We start from the raw sequence: 27,826 nt of genomic DNA, 5'->3' as shown, positions 1-27,826 counted from the left end.
AGGGGCTTTGGAGCAAGCGCGCCTGGAACCGAACTCGCGGTCGACCTCGCCCTGGCTGGTTCGCCGGCTGGGCGGCCGTGCGGGGCGTGGTCTCTGAGAGGGGGCTGCAGACCCCCAGGGCGCAGGCGTGCTGGGGAGGGGATGCGCGTGTTCGCCGAGCGCTGGGCCGAGGGAAGGAGCTCGAGGTGGGCGCCCCGGGGGAGAGGGGGCTGCACACCTCTCCCCCATAACCCTCCCTAAGGCCCCAGCAGCCCCTGAAAGGAAAGCCTTCCTCTGCCAGCCGCCGCCTGTTTCTCTTCTCCAGAGCCAGTTCCAGATTCATCCCGCGGGCTCTCAAAGGGGATCACAGTCCCCGCGGGGATGAACTGAGACCAGCAGTGGTGGCCCCGAGATCGTGGCATCCCCCTGTGCTCTGCGGCACAGGCGGGCACCGGGAGGGAGGAGGAGCCACACCCCCGAGGGCCTCCTGTCGTGGGGCGCCTGGCTCGGAGAGGGGCCGGTGTCGGAGTCTGCTCCCCCGGCGGTACCGCGCTGGGCGGCTGGCACAGCAGACGTTTTCCCCACGCCTGGAGGCTGGACGTCCAAGGTCCGGTGTCAGCAGGGTTGGTTCCTTCTGAGGCCTCTCTCCCTGGCCTGTAGACGGCTGGCTTCTCCGTGTCTTCACGTGGTCTTCCCTCTGTATCCGCCTGTGTCCTAATCTCCTCTTCCTAGAAGGACGTCAGCCATGTTGGACTAGGGTCCACCCTGATGACCTCACTTTAACTTCATCACCTCTTTAAAGGCCCTGTCTCCAAATACAGTCAAGGTTTGAGGTGCTGACGCTCAGGACTTCCACGTCCGAATTTTGGGGGCACACAATTTAGCCCATAACAGGTGGCCAGCCTCCAAGGTGGCCCCCAATGATCCTGCCTCCTTCTACTCACACCCTTGTGACGTCACTTCCTACCCTATCCTGGGGTTGGCCCATGTGACCAATAGTACATGGCGGAAGTGATGGTGTATCACTTCCCATGGGAGGGTATAAAAGACCCCATTTCTGTGCTGGTTACTCTTGCTCTCTCTTGGATCATTTGCTCTGGGGGAAGCTGGCTGCCATGTCATGAGCCTGATGTGGCCGGGAACTGAGGCCCCCTACCAACAGCCCCGAGAGCTAGCGGTTGTGACAACAGGGCCTTCAGCTGCAGTTAAACCCTCAGATAACTACAAACCCCTGAGACCCTGAGCCAGAACCACCCAGCTTGGCTGCTCCTGGACTCCTGATGCTCAGAATCTAGGTGAGATAATCAATGTTGCTTTAAGCTGCTAAATTTTGGGGTAATTTGTTACTCAGCCATGATAACTAATACACAAGGCTTGGAAAAGTTAAAGGTATGGGAATTGTAAATGCAGAGACAGAATTAGATTCCTGAATTTCTGGCTCCCTGACCAGTATGCTTTCTAGCCCATCCTGTTACCTGAGCCAGGATGAGCTTTGCACATGGGTGGTAGCAGTGAGGGATGCAGGAAAGAGAGGAGGAGAGAAGGAAGGCCCTCGATAACCAGCTGGGAGAGGCTGAAACCACAACTCGAATTGACAGTTGGAAACGAGGAGCCCAGGGCCACGCTAGTCTGTGGCCCCCACTGCCCCAGGGCTGCAGCTCCTCCTCCGCTGTCCGGTCCTGTCTGTAGTCAGAGGGGCAGCCTCACCTGCAGGACCACGACAGGCCGGGCTGTGGGCATCCCCAGGAAGGCCGTGTCAGTCTGAATCACCCCTGTCTGTCTGATCAAAGGCCTGCTTTAATCGGCGTGCGCTTTTTCTCAGGGCCTTGCAGTGCCTGGGGCCTGGCGAGGAAGTGAATCGAAATGAGCAGTTATCCGTCACCTACTGTGTGCCAGCGCTGGGCTAGCTGTGTGATTTAATTTCATATTTAGAGGGAACTTGAGAAGCATGTATTTCTATCATTGCCTGACAGAGGAAAGAAATCGGGTTCAGGGAGCTGAGACAGAACATGTGAGGTCTATTTCCCAGCTGGTGAGGAAGGATGTGATCAGTTCTCCTTCTCTCCACGTGCTCAGCTGCACCAAGGTCTCCGGCCTTGCCCCTCCACCAGGCTATATTAATGAGAAGGGAGCCAGACTTCAAAGAGCCTTATTTAGACACGTGTGTTGAAGTACTTGCCATGTACCTGGCACTGGAGGGAGAAGGAAGCAACAGGAGCAGAGTCCTTGTCCCTGAGACTTGGGAGGAGAAGACCTCACACTGGATCATATTCACTTGATTACTTGAGACAGAAGGAAGCACAAAAGGGTGTGCGAGATGAGGACTATGTTTAACCTGCCCTGGGCAGTCAGGGAAGGCTTCCTGGAGGAGAGGATACTAGAACTGAGTCTTGACAGAGAAGTTGAAGTTAGACAGGCAAACAGGAGGAGTGGAATGTGTCCTAGGCATATTGTAAAAACCTATTTATGAAAAAATGCTGATTTTTAAATGTCATCAATTAATTTAAAAATTAAAAAATATTCTAGTGGATCGAAAAATCATGCCTCTGGACTGTTAGCTGGTGGCGTCAAGCTTCTAATTCTGAGCACAGTGTCTGTATCTTCATAAACGGGTATTCAATGAATGAATGAATGAATGAGGTGGGAGAGAATGTGATGTGCCTCCCAGGCCTGCAGGGGTGGCTGTGTTTTCCTCTTCACACATCTTCACACAGTTTTCCACCCTTGGCCTCAGTTTCCCTGCCTAAAAGCCAAGCGTTCCAGCTGCTGATCTCTGAGGACCCTTCCTAATGTGGCCCTGCGGCCCCTGGGAGAGGGGCGGATTTCCCATCCTGAGGGGCGGGGCTGTGGCACTGATGCGAGGCGGCTGTTGTTTGCTGGCTCGGGGTTTGGAGAAGGCAGGGCTGTGTATGGGCGGCGTGTTCTGTCCTTTCAGTTCTTCTCCCCCCAGGGTGGGGCCTTACAAAGATGAAGGTCCCCTGGGAACATGGAGGGAGAGGAGAGGGGGTGGGGCTCAGGCCTCCCTGCCTTTGCCAGGGCCACACTGCTCCTCTGCCTTTCATGTCCCTTCCACGTCCACTGCCCTTGCCCTGCCACCCTTCCTAAGGTTTCCACAGTCCTCCCGGTCTTCTGGCTGCCCTCACCCCCTTCCCTGCTACTCAGAAGCATCCTGTCCCCATCCTACCCTTTTTCCAGAGGAGCGCCTTTAGGCTTGGACCTAACTAAGAGATCGCGCTACCAACGAGCTCACAGAGAACCCGCGTCCCATCTGAGAGGCTGTTGGCCAAGCTCCCCAACGAGAGGCAGTGGGGCAGACAGGATGCGAGCAGATTTGGGCATTTCACAGACTTGGGTTCCAAGCTCAGCAATGCCATCCCCTCACTGAACATCCGTGTTTGAGACAATCTCTCTGCGCCTGAGCTTATTCATCTGTAAGATGGGGATAATGATACGGCCCCTAAATGTATGCTGTGAGGACTTTTAAAAAAGTAACAGACATTTCTTGAGCCATCATTACATATAAAGCACTTTACAAAGGACCTTATCGTACTGTTGCATTTCATTCTCACAACAGCCCCGTGAGCTCGGTGCTGTCGTTATCTCCATTTTACAGGTGGGAAGACTGAGATGCCGTGGAGTTAAGCAAGCAGTCTGAGGTCGCACAGGTAGTTAAAGTGGCAGAGCCTGAATCAGACACAGGAGGCTCTGATTCCAGAGCCGACAGATGACCAGTGACTACGATCAACTTAGAAAAGATCTCAAACCTGACCTGCGCTCGTTTAGCCTCAGGAGGAGGTTTAATGGGCCAGACAGGTGTTAGGTGGCCAACTTCAAGTTTATTGAAATCATTTTTGTAAAGAGTTTTCAAATGGCTTTTCAGTGACATTATCTTACTTTCACCTCTCAGCAACTCTGTGGGGTGGGTATTAACCCATTTTTCAGATGGGGCAACTAAGGCTCAGAGAGCTACTCAACAGTTGAGCCAAGACTTGAATCCATTTTACCCAAAACACAAGCTCTTTCTGTTTCTTCATGGTGTTTGTCACTGGTAAGGTGAATTAATTATATTATTCATTAATCACAGTAATAGGTCAGTGAGCAAAGAAGGACATGGGACAAGTTGATGTTGATGACAGGAGGGAAAGGCACAAAGCTGGGCTTGGACCCCAGGCTGTCATGGAGAAGGGGAAACCCATGCAGACGGGTGATGGGCAGTGGTTCTGGGCTGGGTGTTCCCTGGGGTTGAGGGGTTTGCAGTGTGTTGAAGGTGGGCTCTGCCAGTTTCCTGACCTTGGAGTCTCAGGTGTCTTTATGCCATGGCTGTGGTGTAGGCAGAGATAGGAGCAGTCAGGAGAGGACACGACGAGCATATTTTTAGGCAGGTCAAAAGGGTTGAACTGTTGCATCCAGATCTTGCGACTTGCTTTTTTACCTTAAGCATTTGTAATCTAGCCTCATCAACTGGCACTCTCTGTTCTCCAGCCACCTTAAATGGTCTGTGTTCTTTTTTACCTCTGGGCCTTTGCATATGCTGTTCCCTCAGATGGTCAGAAGGGGAGGCTGCAGAGTGGGCAGAAAGGCAGAGAGGAGACTATTGTTTTGGGAAAATTCCCAGGTTGGATGGCTATATAGTGTAATGGCTAAAAGTTTGTTACTGACTAGTAACTACTTAACTTTCTGCCTCATTTTAATCATTTGAAAAATAGAGTTGATGATAATAACAACTCAAAAGGTTGATGTGATTAGCAAATGTAATGGTAACGGGTCACTGGAGGATAAAGTAAGAGAATTCATACAGGATGTCCAGCATGGGTCTTGCATCGAGTTGGCAGGGAATAGTGGTGAGGCCTCTCATTCCTAGTCTTGTAGAAGGCTGTCCTGATGCCCCCTTCCCCAGCAACTCAGTCATACAGTGTTTGTGCTACGTGTTCTCCAAGCAGCCGTCAGAACTCCAATTCGCCAGGTCTGGAGTGGGTTCCGATGGGCCAGCCCCTGTTTTGCAGGCAGGCGTTTCAGGCGATTCCAATGGGTCCCACTTAGTTTAATTGTCTAAGCTGGTGTTTCTCAATCCTTCCCCATGAGATACAAGGCATTTTTCTGGCCTCTGGACTCTGTGAACGTGGGAGCTGCACCCGTGCTGTGTACCGATCTGACACCCCAGCACAGGCCTGGCACAGAGGAGCTTCCGGCTTGCGTCTGACGCTGACGCTGCACAGCCTGGGTGCCTGGCTGACACTTGTCTCTGCAGCACATGTGCAGACAGAACTCAGAACAGGGAACCACTCTCCTTTCCTGGCCTCACTGTCACTGCTTAGTAGTTATTTATAGGGATCTGTCCCTGTTCAGATGAGCTCTGTCTCCTTACTGGACGCTGGCTGATGCAATGGCAGGACAGTGTAATGAGGAAGCGCGTGAGTTCTGGAGCCAGCAAGCCCCAGCCCGCCCTTTTACAAATGGGAATACTAATAACCCGAGCTTTGTACCTTACACAGGTCTGTGCTTGAGAAGGCCGTTTCTGAGTAAATTATGGAGAAATCCTGAGGCTCGCTCTCCGTTATCAGGCGTCCCCGAGCCGCCCAGACCTGTGGAGTGAGGTAACACTCAGGGAAGAAGGGTCGAAAGGAAGCCTGCTTCTCTCAAGATCTCACGGCCAGCTGCCGTTCAGGACAGCCCCTGTGGGTGCTGCCGAGAGCCCCAGGCTGGGGCAGGTGGGGACTGAGGGTGTGTGGAGACCAGGCTCAGACAGAGGGGCTTACCCACCGCACGCCCGCACTTCAGCTTTCCCTAGCAGCCCCCAAGGAAGTCACCCAAGTCCCGTAGGACGTGAGCCTGTTGAAAGGCAAGAATGTCAGCCTCCTTGTCATGCAGGGGCCACCGTAACTGGTCTGGTGGCCTCTCATCCCTGCCGCCAGCCCCTGTGGCCTGGATGCCACTTACAGCTTCACTGTCAAACTCTGGGTATTAACCATAATTAGGCTTCCGCCCTGAGCTGCACGGGGAACGAAGGCCAGCTGCTTTCCCCTGACCTGGACGTTTGAATGGCAGGAAGGCCCTGGGTAGGGGACCTGAACACTGTCCTGGATTCTGAGTCTTCATGTCCTAGGAAAGTCTCTAGAAACCCTGGAATGTGAGAGCCACAAAGCCCAGAGCTCTGTAAGAGGCCCTGCTCTGTGTGTGTTGTGGTTGGTTTCTGAGTAAATCGTAGGAAAGTCCTGAAGCAGGAAGCTGAGGCTTGCAGAGAGGCGAGCGGTGACTCCCTCACGGCCTCGCGGCGTGTCAGTCAGAGCCGAGCTGGGACTTCGCCTGGGCTCCTGACTCCCCGTCACCACCGTGCATTCCCTTTCCTTCTCGGCACCTGTTGTCCTTATCCGTGAAACGGGTTCATTCCTGAGGGTGCCTCTCAGGACGCATGTGAGATTCAACCCGGCCGTCCGAGATGCTGCCAGGCTCCCCTGACTCATGGTCGAGAAGACTGGCCCGCTGGCAGAAACCGGTTCCTTCTCTGGTTCTGGCACTTGGGTATGACAGAGGCCTGTCCCTTAACCACCTAGTTCTCAGAGGTTCCAAATGCAGTAGGAAATGAGATTCTTGACCTCATGAAATTTATAGAGCCATGGAGAGTTGGGGGCCAGAACACCGGGAAAGGTGCCAGGTTTGTGTGCAGCCTGAATGTCAGGGTCTCTCCACAGCTTTCTGTTGGGTGCCTACTGTGGCTGGCAGACAGAGGCACCAGCAAGAGTGCAGCAGGCAGTGGACCCGGCCTCCATTTGGTCTGCGCACACCACATCCTCAGAGCAGTTGTCACACTGGCCTGACACAGTCTCTCAGAGGATGGAGGCTGTGTCTCCTCCTTGGGTGTCTGCAGTCCTCAGTGTAGTTGCTGGAAAAGAACATGGAGGGCCCTCCGTGAAGTTTTGTGGACAGACAGTGAATACAATGAGACAGGGAGGCTGAGAGAGGCCGTGGAATTGTGTCTGGAGAATGGCAGACCTAGACTCGCTCTCAGGACTGCCTGGGTGCAGCCTGCTCACTCTCCATGGCGCGACTCTGATGAAGTCATGCCATGTGTATGCCAGGAGCCCTCCGTAGCAATCTACCAGAGTGCTGCAGTTTCAGGTCATGGAGACAAGTTAGATTCCAACACTGGACACAGGTGTGCTGTCTCAGGGCCGCCTCTCCTGCCTCTCCCATGAAGCAGATGGTCGCATGGTGATGGGACAGCGCCCTCTTGGAACGTCTTCATCCTTTATCCCCAGAGACCCAAGTCTTGCCCATCCTTGTGGGATCCTATGTGGTTCTGCCTCCTCCTCACGATCTTCCTTGATGGTTACAAGAGGATGGGCCTTTGAATGTAGGTCTGTCTACATGAACTCGATTTCTGCCCCACAGCCGACTGGTTGTGTGTACTTGGGCAATTTTCTCTCTGGGCCTCCATTTTCCAGCCAGCGATAAAACAGGTAGAATGATGCAGTGGCAGCCATGGAGGTGTGAAGGCCCCTGGCTGCAGCCCCTCCAGGATCTGCCTCAGCCTTTGACCTGAGGCCACACCCCGCCTGGGCAGCCCCAGGTGATGGCTGAGTTCCTGGGGTTTAGGGCCTGGCTCTTTCTGCCTGAGGTGGGAGTCCTCTAACTGGCTCTTTGCTGCAGAGAACCTCATTGGGCGGGCCGAGTCCGTTGTCAGTTCTGCATTGCTGTTGGGGTCACCCCCTGCCAATCCTGCTCCCTCTCTGCTGTCCTTTCCAGGTGTCAGAGCCCTATCCCAGCCCGAAGGCTTTCCCTGCCCAGTTCTGCCTTCTCCCCCTTTCTAACTTGTACAGACATTACCTCCAACTTTCCACTTGTATCTCTAACTCCCCTCGGCATGTGCTTCCCGGAGAACCTAACACATCCCTACATAGTGAGGACCAATAAACAGTGGACATAATTGTAACAGCAATCATAACGGTTATTATTGTTGTTACTGTTTCTCCTGATTAAGAAAAACCTCTAGCCCCTCCGGTCAGGGAAACCCGAAGTGGCAAGTACACAGGGTGTCAGTTCCCAGTCTGCCCAGCAGCGATCAGAAGGAGCAAACACTCTGCACAGTTGGCCGTGTGCTGCAGACCCTGGGGGCTAAATCGTGAAGGTGTTTGTTTACAAATGCTCACCTCAGTTGCCGTTGTTCTCCTCACAAAGGAGTGTGCAAGGCAGCTCAGGTTTCCCGAGGAAACAAATGAATTTTAAAAGGAGGAACATTTCATACTTGTCGTGCTCAGCACTTCCTCCCTGATGTCCGGTAGAGAGCGTATGGGACAATTCTTTATACGTGTCAGGACTCGAGACAGTCAGACACAAGCCGGGTCGCTCTGAGATTTAAGACCCTTTGGGATATTTTGCATACTTGTTGTATCATCACCTTTGGCTTTCAACATTTATTGTCCCCCAGGGCCATAGAGATGTCCTGCCTTTTATAGAGTGCACAGATTCAGAGACTCCCCGGGCCCCGCCCAGGGCAACCCAACAGAGTTGGAAGGGGCCTTAGCGAGGCTTGGAGTTCTTGATTTGTAACTGAAATGCTCCCCTGCTGTTAAGTCGTTTGGCCAGGGCACCAGCCTGTTACACCCAGAGGGACCCTTGCTTCCTGCCCACGACCCAGTGAAGTTCACTGAGAGACACTCACCCCGGGGAATCTCCCAGCTCCTAAGACATCCCATTCTTTTCCTCTGTGTGTGTGATTCCCAGTTGACCCCACGAGCTGATTTGCTTTGTGCAGTCCTTATGCCTATTACCCAGTGTAAATATTAATAGCACCCCCTTTCCCTCTTAGATAGAACAAAACATAGGTGTGCGTATACACCCACCCCCTACCATCTACATACAAAACGGTGAAGGTTTGGAGTTGTGAACCAGCTACAAACCTATAGGGGTGAGACTGCTTTTGTTAATTCCTGATTACTTACTGCACGGTTCTGTGATACTGCTGTGCGGAGCCCTCCGGGGGCTCTCATGGAAAGCTGGGTGAGCCACCAGCCTGAATTTGATGGAGTCCAGTCTTGCTTGGAGTCCAGGGTATGGCATGAAGAGCCACTTAGGGCTCTGTCTGGTTCTGTGAGTGCTTGAAGCAGATCAGCGGGTGCTGCCAGCAGCCAAAGAAGTCACTGGCTCTTGTGGTTAAATGAAGATGAGAGTGATAACCAAATTGATAATAATAGCCAACGTGTGGTGTTCACTATGAGCTGGGAATTGTTCTAAGTATTGTACATTTATGCATGTTAACTGATTCTATCTTTACAATAACCTTATGAGGTAGATACTGGTATCATTCCCAATTTACAGATAAAGAAATCAAGGCACAAAGAGGTTAAACAGATTGCCAAAGCCGTAAGCTTTCTGTGCTGGAGTATAAGCCTCACTTCGTGTCCTGTTGGTTTGGCAGGAGGACGCTGTGGCCACATGGCGTCTGGCCATCCAAGCTCTCTTCAGTTAGAGTGCCCACGTAATTTATCATCCAAACTGGGACACTTTGGGAATGAAAAGGAGTGTTATTAATAGTTATGCTAGGACAATAGGCATAAGTGGAATGACAGTGTGAGACACCAGGGCATGTGGCCACCATACAGCTGAAATCAGTCCCTAAAGGCTTGAACTCTACTCTAGCTTAAATCTGTCCTAACAACAATTAAAAAATTAAAAGAAGGAATTTTCTGTGTCATCTGGGAATAACACAAACACATGTGAAACCACGGGATGGGCTGTCTTAGAAAACGGTTGTGAGGAACTGGGAGAGTCTGAGACTTGACCCTCCTTGCCGGCTAACAAGGGAGCCTGCCACAGTGTCGTGGCTGCTGGTAGAAGACCGGTGACTTCTGGGCTGGAGACAAAGAGCTTTGTTCTCATGGCACAGCAAGCAGCATAAGCATGTTTGTGTCAATTCCCCTTTGTCCCTCAAGTCCCATGGGGGTGAGGCAAAGGGGCCCAGGTGTGCGGCACACATGGTGAGCTTGCTTCACGGCCGAGGAACCTGGAGCTTAGCGAAACACATCTTCTATAATGGGCTGCCTGCAAACCCACTTGTGCTTTGCCCTGGGGGAGACGTTGTCTGTATTATGCGGGACAGCAAAGGAATCTGTCCTCTGCTTCTGAGGGAGACACTATCTCTGTCTTCAGAGGCTGTTGGCTCTACAAACATCTTTGAAAAGATAGTTGGTGCCTCTGCTTGCAAGATATGCAGAAACATGAGGACCGGCTCCCACAGCAGCGAGTGCCACAGCCCCGGGGGTGCTCAGTGAGTGCCTCGGCTCGGACTTCTGTACTCAGCGTGGAGTGGACAGGCAAGTTCTAGGCTTCCTACCAAATCAGAGATTCCACAAGATTCTGGTTCTCTTCCTTGGTTTTGGGAGAGCCTGAAGTCAAGACAGAGAAAATGATGACGTGAATGACAGGTAAGTGCACAACTGCTCTTTTTTCATTTGTTGCTTCTCTCTCGCTCTCTTTTTAAATTTTTTTGGTGAGGAAGATTGGCCCTGAGCTAACATCCGTTGCCAATCTTCCTCTTTTGCTTGGGGAAGATTGTTGCTGAGGTAACGTCTGTGCCATGCTTCCTCCATTTTGTATGTGGGACGCCACCACAGCATGGCTTGATGAGGGGTGTGTAGATTTGTGCTTGGGGTCTGAACCTGTGAACCCCAGGCTGCCGAAGCAGAGCACATGAACTTAACCACTACGTCACTGGGCTGGCCCCATTTTTATCACTTTAAGATTGAGCATTTTTGGCAAATCGTTGGAAAATTAATACTGTGCATTGCTCATGTGTGGATGTTTTCTGTCAGAAGATTCCATAGATAATTAATATGAGGAGGTAGACACTTATTAGAATTATTATTCATAAATACGTGAAATATACTTTTCCTACTATCAATATTATTTACCATGATGATTCTAAAATGTTTGAAAAATCAAGTCACCCTAATCTTATTACCTCATGGCAACCACCAGTAACATTTTGGTTTATATTCTTAACAATGTGTGTATGTCTGTGTGTGTGTGTGTGTGTGTGTGTGTGTGTGTGTTTACATACATATAACCATAGTTGTCATTGTAAATATACAAATGTCAAACTCCTTTTTATTTTTCATTGCTGTGGATACTGTAGGCAGTTTTCATAAACATCACTGTCAAAAATTGGATAACATTACGCTGAATGCAGAAAATTATTTAGCTGTTCTGGTATTTGATCTAAAGCTTAAAGTGTAAGATCACTGGCCCGGGGTGAGTCATACATCTCCACCACTTACAAGCTTTACAACCTCAGGCTATCTATCTGATTATCCTCTCTGAGCCTTAGTCTCCACAAGTAAAATGGGGACAGTCACAGCCTTTTTATAGGGTTGATCGTGAAGACTAGTGAGGTGGAGATGACATTTATAAGTGCTCTAGCACGGTTCCTGACGTGTGGCCTAAATAGTGTGCAACAAATGCTCTTGTTCTCATTATGCATTATGCATCCAGTTCTCCTCCACCATAAACCAGGCTTCAATGCACTTCCTGTGTGCTTTTCCAAGATTGAGGAGTGTTTCTTTAGAACAGACTCCAGAAATGCCATGATTGGATCAGCAGCAGGGACTTTTGTAACATTTGTGACTCCAGGGTCATGTTTGGAAGGTGACCATTCAATAATCGATCCCAGGTGGAGTGCAGGCTCTGTGACCAGTATCAGGGCAGAGCAATGCCATGAATGTTTCAATGCTCAGTAGGACCAATGCCTCTAAGATGCATCTGCAGCATCCTTAGTCGCCATGCCCCTTGACCCTGAATTACCTTGAGCAATGTGCCATGATGGACATGTTCTCTTTACCTGTCCGTCTCTTTAGGCAGGTCAAGGGCTCACGGCTGGTGCCTCAATGGCCCAAATGGTCCAATTTTGCTTCCAAATATGTTGTGTTCTATTGACACAGAGTGTAAAAATGGCATCTGAATGTCTTCACATTGGGCTCGGGCTCTCCCATTCTCCACGGGCTCCACCTCTCCTTATTTTCTTCTGTCATAGGGCTCCTCCATACAGCGGGGCTGTCCACGAAGCCCCTGTGACCCACAGGGCAAGGACTGTGTTCTCTTACCTGTGGAATCCAGTGCTCATCCTGGAGCTGGCACATCAAAGGACTTCTAAGTAGGGCTGGCTGAAGACTCTGGGAGAACATGGTCATACTACACATGCACACAGTTCTGACTTGCTCTGCGACCTTGGCCAGGCATTTTGTCTCTCCACATCTCATTGGTAAAATAAGGAATTTAACGAGATGTCCTCAAATATCTCTTCTAGTTGTAGAAGTCTATGTGTCTGTAACATAATTATAATTATCAATTCCTACAAAGTGCCAGGAGATAAGAAACATGATTTCTCCTCCTTCAAGGATTTTACTACCAAGTTGGGAAATATATTATTGTTAATTATTCATGTACATAAATGCCAAAAAACGACACTGGGCTATATGTGATTAAATCTCCAAAGGAGAGACAGGATGTGTAGTCGGAGTGATTCGTTTATACGCTGAGCATTTACAGAGCACAGACGATCTATGAGCTAGGTTCTGTTCTAGGGGTTATGTTGACACAAGGTCAAGACAATAAGCTATAGGGGCAACAGCCAGAACTCAAAACCATCAAAGGATCTTGGGAAAATGATTTAATCCCCTGAGTCAAGAAATTTTTCTCTATCCTTCTAGGTTCTTCTGGCTAGTCTAAGAATTAAACTGATGTGAGACAGATTAAGAGGAGAAAGTCAAGCACAGTTTAATAACATGTATATATGTGGGAAACCTAGGAAAACTGAGTAATTTGCCAAAATGGCCAAAGCTACCACCTCAAATATCATCTTCAGCTAAAGACAAAAGAGGATGTTAGGGTAGTGGTTTGGGATTTCAAAGGGGAGGAAGGCAATTCACATGGAGATGGAAAAGCAAATGTTTGGTAAAGGAATGTTTGCCATGGCTTGCAAAGACTAAGAGACTGGAGAGGACTTTGATTCACTGGGCCTTGCTCGGTTCCTCCCTGTCTACCACACCTAGTTCATCTTATACTCAGTTCTCTATGGTGACAGCTCCTTCCTGGAACAGGCCTTCTACCTTAGAATCTTTTAGGCAGTTAGGAGAAGGTCAAAATTTCTTCCTGAGTCTTTTGTTCTTAAAAATAATCAAGCCGAAGAGACATTTTGGTGTGGCAAATTCTGCTCCCCTACAAGTCTCACTTTCCATATATGTAAAATTGAGATTAAATAAAGAATTATGGAGAGGATTTGGTGATTTAGTGAGTTTGAAAAATGCTGGGTAAATCGAAGGTGAGATACCACTATTAGTTGCCATCATTACTCACAAATTTCGTTTGCCTAATGATTTTCCATTCTCAGCATTCGGGCTGCAGAGAGGGGTGTGCTGTTGTCCTTGGTCTGGATCGTCGAACACCTTTCTGACCTGGTCTCTCTGCATCCAGCCTTGGTTCCTCCAATGCACACAGTAGTCAGAGTGAGCTCCCCAAATCTCATTGACCGAGTCATTTCCCTGCTACGATCCCAGAGGACACATAATTAGAAAATGGGGGAGGGGCCAAGGGGCTTCCATTTGATCTGTAGTGTTTTATATTTTCAGCTAGGTAGTGGGTTCATAAATATTATTTATACCAGTTATACTTTTTGTCTGCCTAAAATGTTTCTTAATTAAAAGGCCATTCGGGGTGGGGTGGGGGAGTACCAAGGACATTGTGCTCATTGACTGTCTCTTGACACCCTGCAATCTCTGTGGAGGGGGACAGCATCCTCCAGGGTGTCAGGAACAGGAGGGCTCGGAGTCAATTCTCTGGGTCACTTGAGACTTCCAGAAGGTACTATTTTTAAAAAGAAATCAAACCTGTGTTCATGAATTGAGGTCTTTATTTTCCATACAGTGTTTGACAGTTTTCCCAGAGAGAAAGAAAACAAGAGAAAATGTGGGAAAATTCCCCAAATGCATGCAGTCACAGCAAGGGAGAAAACTGTTCTGGTTGCCCAGCTTCTGACTGAAATGCAGAGGAAGGTCCCACTGTCCCCCAGGCCCCAGGCCTCATTCTAATTTATTGAGGGAAGGACCCAGGAGGTAAATCTCGGTGTCATTCTCTAAGCCACCTGAAATGAGCCCATTAAACTGCCTCCCGTGAATGGAGGCGTTTTTCCCAGGGTGGCATGCCCCCACCCTCATCCCACACCAGCCTCACCGAGGGCACCGCCACTCTGGGAGCCCATGCGGCATGTCCGACAATGGGGCATTCAGGAAGGCCTTTCCGGATGGGGTAGAGGCCTGTTTTATGCCCTGTTAATTACTGCAACAATTTATAAAATTCGTGACAAACATAAAGCCCTCACAGAGATTGTATTTCAAATGGTATTTACCTGCAACAGAATCCCCTTTGTTTTTAATTCCTGGATTTATGAGCTGTTGCACAACAAAATGGAACCACCCCTTGTCCCCAATTGGGGGCACTGGCTGAGAGACCTCACGTATGCTGTGGAGACAGAAACCTACTCAGACTCAGACTGAGACACCACAGTCGCAGACCCGCCTCCAGTCCATGGTGTGTCTCAGTTTTGCAGCCTGTGAACTTGGGGAGTGGAGGTTGGACCAGGGCAGGTAAGTTTTCTCCCAAAGAATCTTGGTGTCTCTGAGCTGAAAGGAACCTCGGGCATGAGCTAGTCCAACTGTGTATCCATCACAGGAATCCATCTTCTCTATCTCTGTTTGCATCCTCCAGTGACAGGGAGCTCCTTACCTGACAAAGCAGGCCAGATTATTGCCCTTGGTCTCTAGTCTTGTCCCTTTTTTCTCCTCGCCAATCTTCCCCTTGGCCACAAGAGCCATTTTCCTAAAACTCACATCTGATCTTGTGCTCCTGCTTAAAATCACTCAGTGGCTTCCGTTTGCTTTTGAGATAAGTCCAAAGTCCTTAACAAGGCCTGCGAGTTCCTGCATGGGGTGGTCCCTGCCCTCCTGTCCACCTTCATCTGCAGTGGCCCCCATCCATTCTTCTCCCAGTAATGCCAACCTACTTTCAGTTATCCCCTTGGATTAGATTCCACAGTGAGACTCATGTAACAGAAGGGCCACGGGCTTGACTTTAGGGGCAGCAAGTAAGAGAGTGTTTGTGGAGCTGTTTGATGGTGGCTCCTCAGCTTCCAGGGTGGGGGATGAGGAGATGGGAGCCCTACCGAGGGAAGAGAGGAAGCTGGCAGCTCCAGAGAAGAGAGAGAAGCAGGAGCCCAGCAAGAAAGGACGGACTCTGTGGACAGTCGGGATCCTGAGAGCGGAGAAAGGCTATGTAGTTCCCTGCGGTGAATCCGAGCTGTGGAAGCTGCAGCATCAGGAGCTGGTCGGGTCCCCGCCGTGGGGGCAGCGGAGAAGGAAGCTGAGCTCAGCCCGCTTCTTCTCTCCTCTGCACAGCAGGTCTGGCTTTCAGTGAGTTTCCAGCTGCAGGGAAAGCTGTACATCTATGCAAAGGGGCTAACTTTATGAGTCTTGGACGCGGAGTTGCTTTCATCTTCTCCTCAGTGTCAGAATACGTGTCCTCTGTAAGATACGCGGGAGACGCTCAGATCTGCACCCTCAGAAGCAGGGGAGCATTTATAGAGCAGTTAAAACCTGGAGCGACTGTGTCCTCTGACTTCCAAAGGGCCTATTTTAATGCTCGTGTGCTGATTTCTCTTAAGGGAAGAGCTGTTTCATGCAGAGACCTAAAGAAAAGAGCAGGAACTTCAGTCCATCAGATTTCAGCCGTTCCACTTACTGGTTGTATGACCACAAGCAAAGTACTTCCTCTCTCTGGGTCTTGGCTGTAGTATCTGAAAAAGTGAGGCCGTTGCTTGGAAGAGCTCTTTGAGATGTTCGAGTCCTCAGGAAGCAGAGACTTGACTCTACAAGATGGAGTTAGCGCTAATACCTCCCTCTCAGAGTCGCTCTGCATAGGAATTAAAATATCTATGTTGTTATAAATGCTGAAAGGATGAGGCTTCTGCATTTTCCATCAGACCACATTGTAAGGAGGAGCCGGGAAGAAAAGATGCAATCTGTTTAAGTCGAGGTGCGGGAAAGGGGGAGTTAGGGTGTTTTTGGCTGTAAGTAACAGAAGACCTAACTCAAATGGCTTAAATGATAAGAAAATTTGTCATTTCATATTTTGGGATGTCGGAACTATGGGGGTCCTTAGGTTGGTAAGTTCAGTTGCTCAATGACACTATCGAAGGCCCCGGAGTGAGTCCCAACAGCCCCAGTAGCGAACTCTCGTGTTTCTTACCTTCTCTCCTAAGCACACAAACACCCGCTACCTGAGCAGAAAGCATATGAGAGCAAGGAAAGAGGCGGACTGGCTCCCGGGGGGGAACTAATACATTCCCCACAACCGGACACCCAGCAAGTGGTAGGGTTGATTCAAGGTCAATGACTACTTCCGAGTAGTTCAGTCTTTGAATGCACACTGGCTGGTGTGGAGGGAGGCAACAAGATGCCCAGGGAGAAACACAGTGTCTGTAGAACCATCTGCCTTGGGTTCAGATTTGGCTCCACCCTGACCAAACGTGAGCGCTTAGGCCCATATTTGATGGTAGTGTTCAGTCAGTCCAGAGAATGCAAATCAAGACCATAATGAGATACCACTAAATACCCACCCACGAAAATGGCTAAAATGAAAGAGACCTTAATTTTAGGAATTGGAAACACTGAAACTTTCATACATTGCTGGTGGGAGTGTAAATTGATATGTACCTGGCGACTGATCTAGCCATTCTGTTCCTGGTTATATGTCTAACAGAAATAACTGGTTATGTCCATCAAAAGACATCTATAAGAGTGTTCATAGCAGCCTAATTCGTAATAGTGCAAACTGGCATGCACTCAAGCGTCCACCCACAGGAGAATGGAGAAATACATTGAAGTGTGGTGGACGTGTGTCATGTGCTGCTCAGATCCTGCTTCAAGATGGGACTCGTTGCCCCAGCTGTTGGGAATGCTGTGGCAGAGAACTCTTCCAGAATTGCCTGGGCTGCAAGCCTTGCCCAAGGCTGCTCTTCCTAGGGTAGCCCACAGCTACACAGCACACCTAAGACAGGCTATTTTAGCTTCTGAGCTCTCTGTGGGATTGCCTGAGGTGGTCCTTGGGTCTGCACTGAGCTCTGGACTTCTCCCTGTCCCCAATCCTGCTGCCTGTCCCTACCTTCCGCAGCTGTCTTCCCAAGGACACTTGCTAGTAACTGTGCTGCATGCTAATCTCTGTCTCAAGAGTCGGCTTCCCAGAGAACAAAGCTGCAGTGTGTGTGTATTCATACAAGAGAATATGGCGCAGCCATAAAAAGAACAAACGATGACACAGGCAACATGGATGAATATCGAGTGAGGAAAGCCAGGTATGAAAAGTACACGCTATAGATCCCACTTTAGCGAAGGTGAAAAACAGGCAAAACCAATTCGTGGTGAAAGAGGTCAGAATAACAGTTACCCCTGGCATTAGGGAGCTTTGGGAGGTGCTGGAAATAGTCTATATGTTGACTCAGAGGGTAGTTACACACACACGCACACACATTTATACATACGTGTGTTTGTTTATATTTAACATTTATTGAGCTGTACACTTTGATTTGTGTACTTTACTGTATTAAGCTATACCTCAATAAAAATAATAAAATGAAAAATAATGTAATAAAAACATTGGACTGTGTTATAATTGCCTATGTCCCCTGACAGCCTGTAGCTCCCTGAGGACAGACTGCCTGGCTCGCGGCGGGTGTCCAGTAAACGTTTGTTGAGTGAAGTAATGAGTGTTTCCCTGGTCTACCACTGATTTTTTGGGTGGCCTTCACTAAGTCTACTGCGGGAACTTCATTTTCCAACCATAAATAAGACAAATAGCAAACTCTAATTCACATGTTATACAAATCAAATGAGATAATTGGTGGAAACACACATGTAAATTGTGAACTCTGAGTAAGAGTTAGTACATGGGTTGTGAAGTTGAACCGACAGAGTTAAAAAATAAGCTCCACCAGCTATCAACTGTGTGACCTGGGGAAAGTTACTTAACACCTCTGTGCTTCAGTTTTTGTACCTATAAAATGGGGTAAAAAAAAGTACCTACCTTGTCAGGTGACTGTGATGATTGAGATAATTGGAGGCACTTAGGATAGTGGCTGACACTCAGTAAATTGTCAGTAAATGCCAGTTGGTGTTACCATGTAAGGAATTTTCCCTGGAGAAAATTTTCCTCCCCTTCCCTTTCCCCAACTCGGCTTTCTTCCCCTTTTCCCTTCTCTGGAGCCCACTAGGATCCTGGGATCCAGGCATTCAGGCCTTAAAGAAATGAGTTTCCCCAAAGGGCAGCTGGCCTCCTGCAAAGGTGATTACCCCACGAGGCAGCCCCACACTCTCAAATTCAGGAGTCTGAGCATCATTCAGCCAGCCCCACCCTCCCGAATTCAGGAGTCTGAGCATCATTTAGGCAGCCCCACTCTCCCGAATTCAGGAGTCTGAGCATCATTCAGGCAGCCCCACTTTCTCGAATTCAGGAAGTCTGAGCCTCATTCAGGCAGCCCCACACTCCTGAGTTCACGAAGTCTGAGCATCATTTTTTCCACCAGAGGAGGAAAAGAGGTGTTAATTGGCTGTTTGTGAAATATCTGGGCTTCTGCGACCAGGGCAGCCTGGGAAGGAGGGGCTGCAGGGGGTGAGGGGGCCGAGTGGGGCTCACCTGTGGGAACATTCTCTCCAGCTGTTGAGCCCTGAGGGCAGAACGTCATCTCAGAGCAGGCTTTTCTCCCCTCCCAGGCTAGACTGGGAGAAGTGGCCAAAGATGCAGTCGGGACGGGCGGTGTGGCAGAAGGAGCCCCAGATGACACGGAAGCAGGAGCCCCACTCTCTCAGTGACTTGCTGTGCAACCTCAGCTTGTCACTTCATCTCTAGATTTCCGTAAAAGGGCGGATGGGGACTAGATAATCTGTAAGGGCTCATTCAGCTCTGAATTTTGGGATCCTAGGAAGTGGAGCTTGCTGCAGTAGACTCAGGTGAGATGAAATTTAAATCCAGCTCTGTCATTTCGGCAGCCCTGTGTTCTTGGGCAAGTGATACCACCTCTTTGTCCCTTTGGGGTTTATCTGTAACCAATACAGGTTAGGATAAGAGAGGTTTGCTGTAAACAGGAGCTCAGTAAGTAATAGTCCCTGTGATGGTTAATTTTACATGTCACATGGATTGGACCACAGGATGCCCAGATATTTAGACAACAGTATTCTGTCCGTGAGAGCGTTTTGGGTGAGATTAACATTTAAATTGGTGGATTTAGCAAAGCTGACTGTCCTCCCTAATGAGAGGGTCTCAGCAATCAGTCGAAGGCCTGGAGTAGAACAAATAGGCTGAGGAAGAGGGAACTCCTCCTGCCTGTCTGCCTTCGAGCTGGGACATTGTCTTCACTGTGCCTGGGACTTAAAGTGAAACCTCGGCTCTTGCGGGTCTCCAGCCTGGGCGTTTGGGCTCGTCTGCGCCGCCGGCTCTCCTGCTGCTCAGGCCTTTGGACTCAGACGGAGCTGCACCATCGGCTCTCCCGGGTCTCCAGCTTGCCGACTGCAGATCCTGGGACTTCTCAGCCTCCATGACTGTGCGAGCCAACTCCTTATGATAATCACACACACTCTCACATGTGCGCACTATTGGTTGTTTCTCTGGAGAACCCTGACTAATACAGGCCCCTTCCCATCTGCCTTGTCACTTTTTCAGGGAGATCTTCCTATTTTCTTTCATGCATCTTTCAGCTCTTACTCTCCACTCCCACGTAAGGCAGCGGCTATTTATAGAGGGCAGAAAGTCATCGGCAATAGGATACGTCCTGTTTATCTATTTTTTATTATTCCAAGTGCCTTTATGATTATTACGTAATCCTAGGGACACAACAACCCAGGGAGATAAATAAAGCAGAAATTGTTCTCTTCCTTTTAATTTTAGCAGTGTTATTAAGGTATAATTGACATATAATAATCTACACTTACTAAGTGTACAATTTGATGAATTTTGAGACACGTACACACCTGTGAAAACATCAACAATGTCACAGAACATAGCCCTCATCCCCTAAACTTTCCTCGTGCTTCATCCCCACCCCCACCCCATCCCCAGAGGAGCACTCTGATCTGTTCCCTTTTTTATAATCCCTGAGAAAACTGAGGACCAGAAGGTGACATGTCCTGCCTGTGTCGGGGCTAATGTCCAGTCCCCGGACATTCCTCCCCGTCTTTATTTTAGGAGACCATCTTCAATCATCTCCAGAAGAAAAGGAGAGGGAGCCATTTGTTGAGCGCCCACCACATGCTGAATCTCGGACCAAGTGCTTTGTATAGGTAGCTATGTAGGTGCGGTGGCCCGAGTACTCCTTTGGCTTTAGAGGCCTTCTCTCCTGTGAATGGTCACCTCCATCCCTGAGTTCTCACTAGCTCACGTATCCAGATGTGAGCTTGGATAGTTCTCTCCCTTGGAGTCCAATAAGCATCTCAAGCTGAACTCACTTAAACCTAGCCTTGTTTATAACATACCTCCTCCCAGCCCTCAATCTGTAGTGCCTGCGTTTTCTACTCAAGTGCTCAAGTCAAAAATTGTGAATCAACTTTGAGTCTTCCCTCCTTCTTACGTGGGGCATCTAACCTATCGGCAAGTTCCATTACCTACATCTCCAAGAGAATGGCAATCTGGCCTCTAGTTTCCATGCTCACTTCTGCCACCTGGTCCAAGCCACTATCATGTCCCACTCGAGGCCCCCGCGTTCACTTTTGTCCTGCCCTCCACAATCCTTTCTCCACATGTCAGCCAGAGATCTTCTTAAAACAGATCAGATCATGACCTTCCTCTTCCTAAACCCCGCCCATGGCTTTCCAACACAGTTGGAATAATCTTACCTTCTCGCACAGCCTCATGAGTGTCTGCATGATCTGTCACCTTTGTGAACTGGTATTCTGACCTTCCCACCCCCACCCTGGACACACACACAGCTCCAGCCACTCTGGCCTTCTTTTCATCTGTAGAATATACCAAGCCTATGACTGTCTTCAGTTCTCAGCCCAGAACACCATGCTCTCCCCCTCTTGACATGGATAATTTCTCTTCTTTCCTAAGGTTTCAGCAGAGGAAAAGAAATGGCGGTTATCACCGCTGCCTGTCTTACCGCTTGAGAACAAAAGTAGGAACCTTGTCTGTTTGATTTACTGATGTATTTACTGATATATTCCCAACACCTACGAAAATACCTGACGTATACTAGATGTTCAATAACCATTTGTTGAATAAATGATCAAACAATAGGCATGTTAATCAGAGTAGTTGTTAACCATGTTTACAGTCAAATACTCCTAAATTGCTATATAAAAACTCAATAACTCTTCCTAATTCTTCCCCCCTCCATGTTTTACTTGGCTATGTGCTCTCCACAGTGATGAAACCTTTAAATGTTTTAACTTCTTCATTTTTCTACTCCCTCGTGGAGCCTTTCCTCCCACCCTTCCACCCCCACCTCCTGGGTTTTGCTGAGTAAACTCAGAACTTTCATTCATTATCCCATATTTTCTTACAATATGCCTCTTCTGTTTTAATAATCCTTACTTAACTCACATTACAATTCCCAGTCAAGCATTCATCATTCTTGTAGATTTAGTTATAAAATCCTACAAGATTTATTGCTTACCACTCTTTCTTAGACTTGTCATCTTCCCTATCTTGAGACTTTTGTTTTAATTTAATTTTCATTTGGTTAGAATTCCTGCTTCAGTGATTTCCTCAGCCAGGGCCATGGGCACAGAATCTTTGACTTCTTCAGTGTTTGAAAATTTTTTTTCAGTAATAGTGACCATAACAACAACAGCAACAAAAATATATTTGGTAATAGTTCATGCTGCTCCTGGGTAAAGGGGGTATGACAGAGGATAGTCAAGGGCCTTGTGCTCATGGAACTGACATTTTTTTCTCTGGCCTCTGCACAAGTGGAATAGACTAGCTTATGCTGCAGGAAGCAAAACCCCCAATCCCTCAAAATCTCAAAGGCTTAAAAAAAACCACAAGTCTCTTTTTTGCTCGCACAAAGTTTGCTGCGGTCTCAGGGGACTTACTAGGGAGGTTGTCTGCCACGTGAAAGCTCAGTGTTCACCTCTGTATCAACACAAGCATCTCAGATCACAGCAGCAAGGGGAGAGCGCTGGAAAGCCTCCCACCACCATCAAACGCTTCTTCCCAGAAGTGACACACTCATTTAATTGGTCAAAGAATGTCACCACGCCACACTGCAAATGGGGTAGAGTAATGCCAAGCCCCCTGTATGCCTGGAAGGCAGAGGACTGAAGATATTTGTGATCGCCACCAGTATCTAACTCAGGCTTCACTTACAATTGATGTCTCGGCAGAATATAGGATGCTTGAGTTGCATTTTTTTTCTCTCAACGACCTAAAAATTATGATTCAGTGTGTTCTATTACTAATATTGTATAGCGAAAGTCAGATTTTTAGTTTTGTCTGTCTGTCTATCTATCTGTCTGTCTACCTACCTGCCTGCCTACCACCTATCTGTAGATCTGTGTTAGATGAGGTCTGCCAAGATGACACAAGATAGGGTTAGATATTTAAGAGATTTATTGGGACAGAAGCAGGAGAAGGCTGGGACAACCTTCAGACCATGATGGAGGTCTGAAACCTGCAAAAGGAGAATGGAAAAGAAGGAAGATCGAGGTAGGAGTTGTCTCTGACTGCAGCACAGCTCCAAGAAAGGTTTGGCCGGGCCTATGGGGAGTCGTTGAGCCAAAGTTGTCCCTGGGAGGAGTCCCACATCTCTCAGGAATTGGCCTGCCCTCGGACCCCTGCATGCTTAGTCCTTGGCTGGGAGCAGTGTGCAGGAAGCACGGCCTCAGGGTGAACCTGGTGGTAGGTTCAGGGAGCTGCAGATGGGGCCGCCAGTTGCTTAGGTTTCCTGCAGCAGGAGATCCGAGGGGCACATCTTCATGGCTGCCACAAGAAGCTTATAAATATTTTTTCTTTCTTCTTTCTTTGAGTTTGGTAATTTCATCAGGGGATGCCTACGTGCGTGTCACTTAAAAATTATTCCTATTCAAGACAAATTCCGTATGAAGTTTCATGCCTTTCCTTCAGGGAAATTTTCTTTAGTTCTCTCTCCCATTGTCAATTCTCCTCCATCTGTTTCTTGTTCCCCTTTTGGGACTCTTACTTATGTAATACATCCTCTGCCTGTGTCTTCGACGTCTCTTACCTTTTCACTTACGATTTTCAATTTATGTAGTTTTTGCTCTGTATTGGGTGTTGTTTCTCATTGTATTTAATATCTGAAATGCTATAGCTTTTGGAAATTAACATTTAGTTTAAAAATTTTTATCTCGAATTTTAAAACTCAGAAATCATGTGTAAAGTACCAAAAGCTGTTTGTTGTGTGTGTGCTTTCACAATATCTTATAAAGAGTTCTACCTACATCTCGCCTCCTTAAAACCTACATGCTCCGGTTACTGGGACTGGTCCCCCTCCTTCAATGGCTTCTGATCTTTTAATAATATCTGCTCTGTAATTGCTTGTTTTGGAGGGTATGACACGAGGCATTGGGGTCTTTGGGGCCAGGGAGATTGACAGGCAGTGGAGGAGGGAGAAGTTTCTTCTCCAGTAGGTTGCTGACAACAGATTTGTTAAGATGGGATGAGAAAGGGAGGCGTCTGTTCTGACATCCCAGTGGAAATGAGGAGTCCTCAGCCCCACGTTGCCACTCCCCCTGACACAGCCACCTTTGAGAATAGCTGGGCTCCCCTCTTGCTGCACAGAGCTAGTTGGAGGGGTGGCTCCCCTCCCTGATCCTAGAGGGTTCATCAGGCTTTCTTCTCATGACCTCATAAATGAGGTCTTCACTGCAGATTCTTCTAGGAAGGCAGTTGTCTTTTCAGGTGGCAGTTTGGGTCCTTCCCTTGGTATTACAATACGTGAATCCCTCATCCTATGTCTTCTTTCCTAGTATTCGAGGTGTCAGCCATATCTGCTTCTCCTCTAGGCTACTACAACCAAGTAAGGTTATTTTGGTGATTGATTTGTCCTAGGGAGTTGGGACAGTGCGAGGACCCTGAGCACATATTCAGGTCAGTATTTTGTAGAATCTCTCAAGGATTTCCCCTCAAATCCTGGCAATTAAAGTGCCTCTCCCATCTTCTTATCTTCCTGAGCCCCCCCTTATTCCCTTCTTTATTCATATTGGCATGTCAGCTTGTTCCCACCAAAGAAGTTTTACAAAAGGAGGAACAATAATTTGAATTTGTCGCTGTCATTGTGCTTTTGCTTTCCTGTAGGTTGGATACCCTTTCTGGCATTGACAATCATCTGTCGTAAGTCTAGCGTCAGCAGTCGAGGACTAGCTCTGGCAGCAAGTCCCTCAAACAAACAGAAATGGACAGGTAGGCACAGGCACAGCGGGAGGACGTTTCTCTGGGGGAGCAGGTTGGGACGTGTAACAGCTGTTTGTGGTAGTCGTGGTCTCATCATCAGAGGGTACCTTTGAAATGCCTTTGTTGTTGACGTTTCTTTTTTGACGACTGGCAATGTTTTGAACCAAGAGGTATAAATGGCAGGTACTGTGTGCCAAGCTCTGTGCAGGGCGTTTTCTATAGGTTCACTTGTTCACTCCTTGCCACACCTCTGTGTTGTTATCCTCATTTTACAAATGGGCACTTGGGGCTCAGAGAGAAGAGGGGGTTCGATGGCAGGATTGGGATGTGAATATGGTCTGCATGATTCCAGAGTCCATATGCATGCTCTGTGCCTCTAATCTACACCGTGTTCAACTTGGAGTTGACCTTTGAAAGGTGAGCCAACATTTCAATAGCAAAGAAGGAAAGGGAAGGTAGTCAGTTTGGGACATCAGCACCTGAGCAGGTAGGGAGTCAGGTGTAAATGGAAACAGGAAGTGGTCTCACGTGATTGAATCAGAAACTACACAGGAGGTTGTTATAGGGAGAGATGAGATTTGAAAGACAGGTCAATGCCAGATGCTAGAAGATCCACGACTTCCAAGCTGTGAGATCCTAGGCAAGTTACTCCACCTCTCTGAACCTTCGTCTTCTGATCCGGAAAACGGAGCTGAAAGGCCCTTCCTGATTGCCTGTGTATGTGTTCATGCACTCGTATGCCTGTGTATGTGCATAAAGCACCTAGTAAGCACGTAAGGAAAGTTCATCCTCCTCCCTGTTTTTCAGGAGCTGGCGGCTGGCTGGACGGAGTGGTGAGGAGGAGTTGGGGAGGAGTAATGGAGGGCTGGCAAGGTTTTAGCAGCTCCTGAGGCCCCAGGTTTCTTCCAATCCCAACAACCTCTTCATCATTCCAGCGATCAGCCTCAGGCCCATTTGGTGTTAATTACAGCAACCCAGGCTTCTCTGTGTGAAGGAAACAGGCCCTCATTTCTCTCATTAAAGTAAAATATGACCCATTTTTATGCCTGCGTATTTTGTTGCCGAGATTACGAGAATCATCTTTTCTGTTTATACGGAACGAAGAAACGTTACACCAGGAAGGCGGCCTGGGCCCCTGAGTCTGGGGAATAGGAAGCAGATGTCGTCCCGCCCTTATTTTCCCTTCTACCCCAGCTCCCCTCTCCTCCTCTCCACCTCTTCTCCCTCCAGAAGCATAATCCTCATTTCAGATCAACACGAGGGAAGTGGATGGTAAGAAAATAAGCTCACATTTATTGAGCTCTTTACCAGGTGCCAAGCCCTATAAACAAGTTTCTCCTTTAATTCTCCCCAGAAGCTTCAGGGGCAGTTGGTATTAATCCTTTTTCAGCGCCAGTTCCCTCCAACCAAGAATGCTCCAAGTCGGCCTGGTGCCCCAAGATGTGGGGCAAACTACTCCTGCTGATCACAGATGCAGTTACAGACCTTTGTGACCGCCTTGCTGGCCACAGGACTTCCACATGACTGTCCTAGTGGCCTCACACAGGTAAAGGTGACTGGGGTCCGAGGGGTTGGGGGGATTAGTACACAGTGAGTGTTGGGGACTCGGAAAGATGTTAGGCAGAGAAGCGACAATGTAAGAAGCGTGATTTTGTTTTCTGAGGAAGATCAGCCCTGAGCTAACATCTGCCGCCGATCCTCCTCGTCTTTGGCTGAGGAAGACTGGCCCTGAGATAACATCTGTGCCCATCTTCCACCACTTTATATGTGGGACACCAGCCACAGCATGGCTTGACAAGTGGTGCTTAGGTCCGCACCCAGGATCTGAATCTGAATCCCAGGCCGCCGAAGTGGAACGTGAGAACTTAGCTCCGCCACTGGGCTGCCCCAAGAAGTGATTTGAAGGATTGCTCTGGTAACAGTCTGGAGAATGGGCAGTAGAAGAGATGTAAGAAAAATCATCCCCTAGATGGAGATAAGGCGAAGAGGTCTCCATGTTCTCTCATTGTTAGGCTAGAGCAGTGTCTAGCAGGTCCGCCCGAGGATTATTTCATTCTCTGTGGCAGGGTTGACAACATATTCTGTAAAGGGGAGATAGTAAATATTTCAGTCTTTTGGTCCATATGGTCTCCATTGCAGTTTCTCAACAATGCCATTGTACCATGGAAGCAACCAAAGATAAGATGCAAATGAATGAGCATGGATGGTATAAATAAAACTTTATTTACAGAAACAAGAGGTGGCTGCCATTCTTGCTCAATGAGATTGTACTCTTGTTGGACATACTGCTTTCTGTTGATTAGAGCCCAGGCTCTGTGAAATTCCACATTGATTTATAAATTTTCATCTGACAGAGATGAAAAAATTTCTATCTGATAGAAAAAAGTAATTCCAAAGGTTCTGCTTTGATTGTTCTGAAGGACATTTAACTAGTTTTGTATCTAACAAGAAATCTTATTCCAATATTCTCTCTGCATCACTTATACAATATCAATACTCAGCTCCTCAAACACCCACCAAAGCAGCCTTACTATCTGGCTGGTTCTCTTGTTAATGAGTCAAATAAATCTTTAACACATGTTAACATCATATTAGTATGACAGTCATCTTTATTTTAACTTTCTGAATATTACACTGTACTTTACCAGGGAAGGGATTCAGGATAAGGCTGTTGGAGCAGTCCAGAAGAGAGAGAAAGACCATGGAGATGGAGCAGCTAAGACACACTAGAGATTTTTCTGAGGTATAATTGATAGGACCTGATGACTGATGATACGGAGGAGTGGAAAAGAGGAGAGAGGATGAATTGTCCTGAAGTCTGGCTAGAAATGGTTGATGAATAAATGAAAAGCAATAAGAAAAGTTAATATATTGAGGTATATGAGGAAGCCATTTGGTTTAAAACTAATTTGGCCTGACCTTGTTTTTCCAGAATGGCCTCACGTGGCCTGTCCAGCATGCATTGTGCATCTGCTTTAAACATTTACAGGATCCCAAAGCAAGGCGTGCTGCCTTTAAAGATAGGGATCGATGACCCCTTCCCACATCAGCATTTCTTCAAAGATAAGCATTCCTTCCCAGAAACTAAGGGTCAAACTGACCTGCCGTGTACATCTGGCGACCGCTGACCTGCTATGCTAGCAAAACAGCTTGTGACTGCAGTAAAAAGAGAGATTCCATCATATTTGACGTATGTTCCTTGTTCTAAAATGGTCTGTACCCACACTGTGCACCTCGCGTCTTCAGAGTGCTTCCTTCCTTGGGGAAGGTCATTCTGCTGGGTTATATAGTCCTCAGACTGGCTCATATAATAAACTTACCCCAATTTTGATTATGAATTGATTATTGATTATTTGTGTCAACATGGTGACTAATAAACGACACCGCTCTTCCCAGAGCTAGA

General features: G+C 48.2%; 1 long non-coding RNA gene across 1 annotated transcript; it reads left to right on the top strand.

The window, feature by feature from the left end:
* The first annotated feature begins 501 nt into the window (after window positions 1–501).
* LOC139079084 (uncharacterized) lies at window positions 502–27,826 on the top strand. The gene is made up of 7 exons (XR_011532382.1): window positions 502–1,274; window positions 5,472–5,573; window positions 10,126–10,400; window positions 12,005–14,612; window positions 24,082–24,120; window positions 24,328–24,432; window positions 25,231–27,826. It is a non-coding gene; the product is annotated as an uncharacterized lncRNA (long non-coding RNA).

This window comes from Equus przewalskii, chromosome 2, assembly GCF_037783145.1.
Source record: "Equus przewalskii isolate Varuska chromosome 2, EquPr2, whole genome shotgun sequence".
NCBI lineage: Eukaryota > Metazoa > Chordata > Mammalia > Perissodactyla > Equidae > Equus > Equus przewalskii.
This window is presented reverse-complemented; position numbering and strand designations above follow the sequence as displayed.